General features: G+C 39.0%; 1 pseudogene; it reads left to right on the top strand.

Moving 5' to 3' along the window:
- Nucleotides 1-6,129: 6,129 nt before the first annotated feature.
- On the top strand, nt 6,130-7,734 carry LOC101703842 (26S proteasome regulatory subunit 4 pseudogene; annotated as a pseudogene).
- Nucleotides 7,735-8,147: the final 413 nt, after the last annotated feature.

Genomic DNA, 8,147 nt, shown 5'->3' with positions numbered 1-8,147 from the left:
AAGGTCAACACACAAAAATCAATAGCTTTCCTCTACACCAATGACAGACACACTGAGAGAGAAATAGGACAAATACTTCCTTTCACAATAGCATCCAAAAAACTGAAATACCTAGGAATCAACCTAATGAAAGAAATCAAAGACCTCTTCTCTGAAAACTATGGCACTCTGAAAAGAGAGATTGAAGATGAGATCAGAAAATGGACAGACATCCCCTGCTCCTGGGTAGGAAGGATTAATAGAGTGAAAATATCCATACTTTCCAAAGCTGCTATAAAGATTTAATGCAATTCCAATTGAGATCTCAGCAGCATACTTCATGGACCTTGAGAAAACAATCCAAAAATTCATTTGGAATGAGAAGAGACCCAGAATAGCAAAAGCAATTCTAGGTAACAGAGACATGGCAGGGGTATCACAATCTCCAACCTGCAACTATATTACAAAGCTACTGTGATAAAAACAGCATGGTACTGGCAAAGAAACAGACTTAAGGACCAGTGGAACAGATTAGAAGATGCAGAAACAACACCAGACACACTCAGCCATCTCATCTTTGATAAAAGAGCCAAACACCCTCACTGGAGGAAAGATAGCCTCTTTAATAAATGGTGCTGGAAAAATTGGGCTTCAACTTGCCAAAGACTAAAACTAGACCTATATCTCTCACCATGCACTAAACTAAAATCAAAATGGATTAAAGATCTAAATAGTAAAACAGAAACTCTGAACCAGTTGGAACAGAGGTTAGGTAAAACCCTTGAAGACATCGGTGTAGGAAAAGATTTTATGAACAAAACCTCAGTTGCCCATGAACTAGCACAATCAACAAATGGGATCTCTTCTTATTAAAAAGCTTCTGCACAGCAAGAGAAACCACCAGCAGTGTGAAGAGATAACCCACAATGTGGGAAAAAATCTTCACCAGCTCTTCCTCAGACAAAGGTCTACTATCTCGAATCTATAAAGAACTTAAAAAGATCAGACCTCCCAAATTTAAAGACCCAATCTGAAAATGGGCATCTGAAATGAACAGACATTTCTCAGACAAAGAAGTAGAAATAGCAAATAAATACATGAAAAAATGTTTAACATCACTGGTCATTCGAGAAATGCAAATGAAAACAATGCTGAGATTCCACTTCACTCCAGAAAGAGTGGTTTCTATCATGAAATCAACCAATAACAAATGCTGGTGGGGCTGTGGGGAAAGAGGAACCCTGCTCCACTGCTGGTGGGAGTGTAGACTGGTGCAAGCACTGTGGAAATCAGTATGGAGATACCTCAAAGAACTAGGACTGGAAGTCCCATTTGACCCAGCTCTTTCACTGCTGGGGACCTTCCCCAAAGAATTAAAAGAATCATACCACAGTGATATACGTGCACCCATGTTCATAGCAGCACAGTTTGTAATAGCTAAAACTTGGAAACAGCCCAAATGCCCATCAACTGGAGACTGGATCAAGAAAATGTGGTTTTTTTCTATAATGGAGTACTACTCAGCCATAAAAAATGAGAAATTAGAGACATTTATAGCTAAGTGGATGTACATTGAGGCCATACTCTTAAGTGAAATAAATAGGACACACATGTATAAATACCAAATAGTTTCTCTGGTGTGAGAAACTGAAAGTGTAAATAAGGACTAAATGTATAATAGGTAATGTGAAATAGGAAGAAAAGGGGCAAAGGGGAAGGAAGCGGGAGGGCTAGAGGAAAGGATAGAAGGGAATGGGATTAGTATGAGAAAATGGAAAAATAGGAACAAAATCTTTGTAAATAGGGAGGAATGGAGGGGTTGAAGGGAGGGCTGGGCAAGGGTGAAAAATAAGAACCAAGAGAGACTATGTAAAGGTGCAAATTTCCAATGATGAATGTCATTATATTGTATTCCTAAAATGTACCAGTTATTAGAATGAATAATCGATAATGTAAAATAGGAAGAAAAGGTCCAAAGGGGTAGGGGTAGTGGGAGGGGCAGGGGAAAGGAAAGAAGGGAAAGGAAAAAAGATAAGAAATGGAAAAAAATGGAAATAAAATCTTTGTAAATAGGGAAGGGTGGAGGGCGTGAAGGGAGGGCTAGGAATGGGGAAAAAATAAGAACCAAGATGCATTATGTAAAGGTACAATTCCCAATGAGAAATGTAATTGTGTTGTATACCTACAATGTACCAATAAAAGAATTTAATACAAAAAAAATATATATATATATATATATCAGATAGCAGAAAAAGATGCTATGCAGAGAGGTAAAACGGTGTGATATGATCGAAACTAAATGGCCATTTTACATTCGGATCCCTAAACTGGGGACATTTCAACTAAGAAGGGAAGTTGAAACCTGTTACAATAAGACAGGGGAGGAATCATACCACAGAGTGTACTCTAGTCCAAATGCCCTAGAGTGGAAACCACCTTGGCAAACCTGAGGAACAAAAATCATACAAATGCAGTGAGATCTCAGTGGAAAATAGGAAAGGAGAATGGCATGAGACACACTGAAGAAAGAAACAGAAAACAGTCCATGAAATTTCGGAAACCAGGATAAAATATCAGATGTTCTCACATTAATGAAAGACACAGAATTTTTAAAAGAATGACTGACATGATTATATTTGAGCTTCACAAATTTAATGTTTGATTCATCCATGTTGTCACAAATGGCAGGATCTCCCCTTTCCAGGCTGAATAGTATTCCCTTGCACAATAATGATGAACCAGGACATTTTGTTTAGTGAAACAGGCAGGCACAGAAAGAAAAACACTGCTCAATCTCACTTATTTGTGGAATATAAAATATCTAACTCACAGAAGAAGAGAGTATAATTGTGGTTACCAGGTACTGGGGAGGGGCAGAGAATGTAGAAATGTTGTTAGAAGGTGCAACATATTAGTTAGACAGGGGGAATAAATTCTGGGGATCTATTGTAGAGCACAGAGACTATAGTTAATAATAATCTGTTGTATGCTTGAAAATTGAGTAGTCTAAGAGTAGTCTTTAAATGTTCTTATCACAAAAAATGATGAGGATGTGAGATGATGCATATGTTAGCTTGACATTTCACAGTATATACATATATCAAAACTTACTGTATATATAAATATATATAATTTTATTGATTGATTTTAAAAATATGTCCAATTCTGGCTTCCAAGACCATTTTGGAGACCAATGAAAGAAGCTTGAACAATGCAGAGATCCTGCAGATGGAAAGGAATAAGTGAATGATGGAGTCTGCAGAAATTATTTATTACTTAGATTTGAGAGAGGAAGGAAAGGACATAAGGTGAACACCTAAATTTGGGACATGAACAACTTGAGAATGTGCTGCCTTTTGCTGAGATAGAAAAGAAGAGGGGAGCCTTGAGAGACAAAACAAAAGTTTTCTCTGGACCACTTGTAGTTTGAAATGCTTTTATTTTATTGGATGTCCATTTGGGTATGTGAGCAATCAGTGGTTCAGGTGTAGCTCAGTGGTAGATCATGTTCTTAGCATGCACAAGTCCCTGGGTTCAATCCCCAGCATGCACACACACCTGGATATGAGTCTGGAGTTCCAGACAAACAAAAAGACTAAAGCCAATAATCTGTGACTCGTCCTCATATAGAGCCCAAGGGTCTTTCCCAGGATGGCCACAGCTTTCAAGCTGGAAGTGTTCCACAGCCATCTTAGTGTTCATGCACCACAGGAGATAAATCCCCCCAGGTTAAGCCAAAGAGAGTCACTTCACCATAAAGTATCCCGTACGGATGCAACCACTTCAAATCTTCATCTACTTTCATGGAAAGCTGCCCGTTTACCTCCCTGTGCTTTAAGGCTCCAGGCATTCTACCCAGTAGACACCAAGATGCCTTCTATCTTAGCCTCTCTGGGTGAGGTGCAGTGGCTATTAAGGAGCTGGAGTTCCCATCATCTTACATTATCACCATTTATTCAACTTAAATACTTCTTGGGAGCTCAGTAGATGTCAATCCGTGTGCAGTGGGCTGGGGATACAGCTGTGAACAAAAGAAATTACAACTCTCCGACCAACCTATGCATCTTTCATTCTCTTGGGGAATGCAACCTGGAAACAAATCATTATCCAAATGCCTCTTACAATTAAGATAAACTATAGGAATGAGTACCAGGTGTTTTAAAAGTGTATAATGGGTTAAAAAAACTTTGAGGTTAGAAAAAAATGATAAACATAATTTATGATTGTATGGTATTAGACATCTTACCAAGGATTTTCTTATTTGTGAGATACTAAACTTAAGAACTACAAATAAATAATAACATATGCCAATTTTGCAGACAGGAAAACTATATTCCAAATAGAAGAAGGAAAAAATTAAATGTCTCCTTGTTGTTGAACATACGTTTCTCTCTGTCTACTGACTGTCACCTAGGACTCTAGATTACCAAGGTCAGAAACCCAACCACAAACTGAGGTACATGGTTGAAAGAAAACAGCCATACATTTCCCCCTTCCTCCATAATAGAGCAGTTTTTCAGCAGTAATTTGGGCTGCCTCCTAATAACTAAATGTTGGTATATGACTAAATTCTGATAATCCAGTGTTAGTAGACATAAGGTAGGCAACTTCTGAGTGTTACCCTTAAAAGTTTTTTCCCTGGAAGACTTTTGCTTTTGATCATGAAAGATTAACTGCTACAAAAGTTTCTCTTTCACCATAAACCACTAGAAAAGCAGGGGGAATATACAAAATTTCACAAGGCATTGGGAAACAGAGACCACAGGATGGTGGCCCCCAGGGTGGGGAAGTATGCAAGACAGCACAATGGTGGCCTGTAGGCAATTTCCATGATTTGGCATATGTCTTAGTCACTTTCTTATAGCTGGAACAAAATACCTGACACCTAAAGTTTAAAGCAGGAGAAATTTACTTTAGCCCTTGGTTACAGTCCATAGTTGGCCTGCTCCACGTCTAGAAGGGTACGGTGGAACAGCCTTGGCAGAGAAAAACTGCTCGTGTTATAGTATCCAGGAAACAGAGAACAAAGGGAGGAGCCAGAGAAGGAGATATCCCCTTCCAGGTCAAGTTCCCATTGATCAGCCACTTCCAACCAGGCCACACCTCCTAACAGTACATCAGCTATGAACTTAACAATGGATTAATCCACTGATGAGAATAGCACCCATGATCCAATCGCCTGCGAAACACATGCAACTTTCCGGGAACATCCCAAATCTAAACCAAAGCACATTAGGAGGGGCAGTTAAAACACAGACCTGTGGTCTTGCTGAGACCAGGAGAGAGGATAGAAATTGAGGAAGCTGAGGAAGCTAGATTCTGTAGTGCAGAGACCCAGACAGGAGAAAGCTGTCTCCAGAAAAGGGTCTAGAGATCTGCAAAGATGACTTCTCTAGCCTTTTGCTGAGTACTAATCTGTCAATCCTAGAGTTGGGCTCTTCAAGGTCAGAGAAAGGATTTTCAATAATCAGCAGGCCAAAAAATGCCTAGGTCTCACACACAGGGTTCGGAGTAGTTCATATGTCCAAAAGCCAGAGTGGAGAGATTATTGTACCATCCTCTGACAATAAAATCAAGGCCTTTATTGTTGGGATAAATTAGCTGTAGAGCTAAGGCTGCTCTGGTCTTTCAAAAACAAAGCTTAAACAATAATCTCAAAAAGATCAAACTGTTCTTGATAATTTAAATTTGTACCAGAAAAATTCCAAAACTCTTTAAAGGAAAACAACAAAATTTAGCATTTGAGAATATAATATATCAAATGTCCAGAATCCAGTCAAAAATTACCAGGCACATAGTTAACAGGTAAGCCTAATTCATAACTAAGAAGAAAAAAAAATCAGGTCCAGGGATTTAGCTCAGTGGCACTGCACCTGCCTTGCAAACATAAGGTCCTGAGTTCAATCCCTGGTACCAAAAAAAAAAAAGTCAATGGATGAAAAAAGACCCAGAAATGACAAGACATTATGGGATTGATAGAAGGACCATAAACTAGCTGTGATTAATCTTATAAATATGATCAAAGATATAAAGGAAAAACATATATAAAAAGAGAAATAGAAGTTATTAAAAAGACTCAGATGGAAACTTACAAATAAAAGAATACAATAAACTTCCAGCAGCAGCGATGCCTAGAGCAGCCGAGGCAAAATGGGTCAAAGTCAGAGTGGTGGTCATGGTCCTGGTGGTGGTAAGAAGGATGACAAGGACAAGAAAAAGGAATATGAACCTCCTGTACCAACTAGAGTAGGAGGAAAAGAAGAAGGAAACAAAGGGACCAGATGCTGCCAGCAAACTTCCTCTGGTGACACCTCACACTCAGTGCCCCTTAAAACTTCTTAAATTAGAGATAATTAAAGACTATCTTCTCATGGAGGAAAAATCTATTAGAAATCAGGAACAAATGAAACCATTAGAAGAAAAGCAAGACCAGGAAAGATCAAAAGTGGATGATCTGAGGGGGACCCCAATGTCGGTAGGAACCTTGGAAGAGATCATTGATGACAGTCATGCCATTGTGACTACATCTGTGGGCTCAGAACACTACGTCAGTATCCTTTCATTTGTGTACAAGGACCTGCTGGAACCAGGCTGCTCAGTCCTGCTCAATCACAAGGTGCATCCTGTGATCAGGGTGCTGATGGATGACACAGATCCTCTGGTCACAGTGATGAAGGTGGAAAAGGCCCCCCAGGAAACCTATGCCAACATTGGTGGGTTGGACAACCTAATCCAGGAAACTAAGGAATCTGTGGAGCTTCCTCTCACCCATGCTGAATACTATGTAGAGATGGCTATAAACCTGAAGGAGTCATTCTCTATGGTCCACCTGACACAGGTAAAATTGTTAGCCAAAGCAGTAGCAAACCAAACCTTGGCCACTTTCTTGGGAGTGGTTGGCTCTGAACTCATTCAGGAGTACCTGGGCGATGAGCCCAAACTTGTTCAGGAACTATTTCGAGTTGCTGAAGAACATGCACCATCCATCATGTTTATTGATAAAATCAAGGCCATTGGAACCAAAAGATATGATTCAAACTCTGGAGGGCACATCGACAGGAAGATCAAGTTCCCCCTACCTGATGAAAAGACTAAGAAGTGCATCTTTCAGATTCATACAAGCAGGATGACGCTGGCCAAGGCTGTGACCCTGGATGACCTGATCATGACAAAGGATGATCTCTCTGGTGCTGACGTCAAGGCAATCTGTACAGAAGCTGGGCTGATGGCTTTGAGAGAACGCAAAATGAAAATAACAAATGAAGATGTCAAGAAATCTGAAGAAAATGTTCTTTATAAGAAATAGGAAGGTACTCCTGAGGGGCTGTATCTCTAGTGAACCACAGCTGCCTTCAGGCAAGTGGTTGGGACTTTTCTCAACCCCTGAGAAAGATGAGATTTGGGAAAGTGCCCTGAGGGAGAATGTGTTCTGGTTGATTCTAATTGGCAAAACACGGCATGTCTTCTCCATGACATGTAAGGTGCTTACCGGATGGCCTTGTCTGTGATCACTGTGCTGCTTGCTCTCTGCTTCCCAATAAAGTGTGCTTTTTCACAAATAGAATAAAAAAAAAAGAATACAACAATTTATATAAAAGTAACTGGCTGAATTAATAGTAAATTAAACAATATAGAAAATAATTACTCAACTTGAAGATGTATCAATAAAAACTATATTTCAAGTGAAGCACAGAATGATGAAAAGAATTTTTAAAAACCAGTGCTTAGTGAGCTGTGAAACAATAGAAAACAGTCTAACTTTCTAAACTCACCCAAAACTTAGGAGAGGCAAAAAGATACGAAAAAATAAAAGCCCAGTTTTTCCAAATTTGATGAAAAATTCATAGAGCAAGAAGCATAATGAATACCAAGAAATAAGAAGAAACCCATAACAGCTGAATAATTTAAAAATTTCTTTAAAACCAGTGAGAAAAAAGAAAGATCTTTTAAATTGGCCAAGGGGTGAGGAGGGGACAGGATGGCAGAAAAATGCAAACTATAAGACAATGGGAAAGTATCTTTTTTTATTTTACAAAGCATTTTATTAGTGTGTTAAATACATACAAACAAGTGAGTTTTAAGTATACTACTCAATAATAAACACAAAATAAATACACTAATGTAGTGTGGTCACCATCCAGGCCAAAATCTAGGATATCACTAGAGCT

This window comes from Heterocephalus glaber, unplaced genomic scaffold (genome assembly GCF_053883595.1).
Source record: "Heterocephalus glaber isolate CG9 unplaced genomic scaffold, H.glaber_assembly_v1.0 deba00001452, whole genome shotgun sequence".
Taxonomy (NCBI): domain Eukaryota; kingdom Metazoa; phylum Chordata; class Mammalia; order Rodentia; family Bathyergidae; genus Heterocephalus; species Heterocephalus glaber.
Note: the sequence above shows the minus strand (reverse complement) of the source record. Positions and strands in the feature narration are given on the sequence as shown.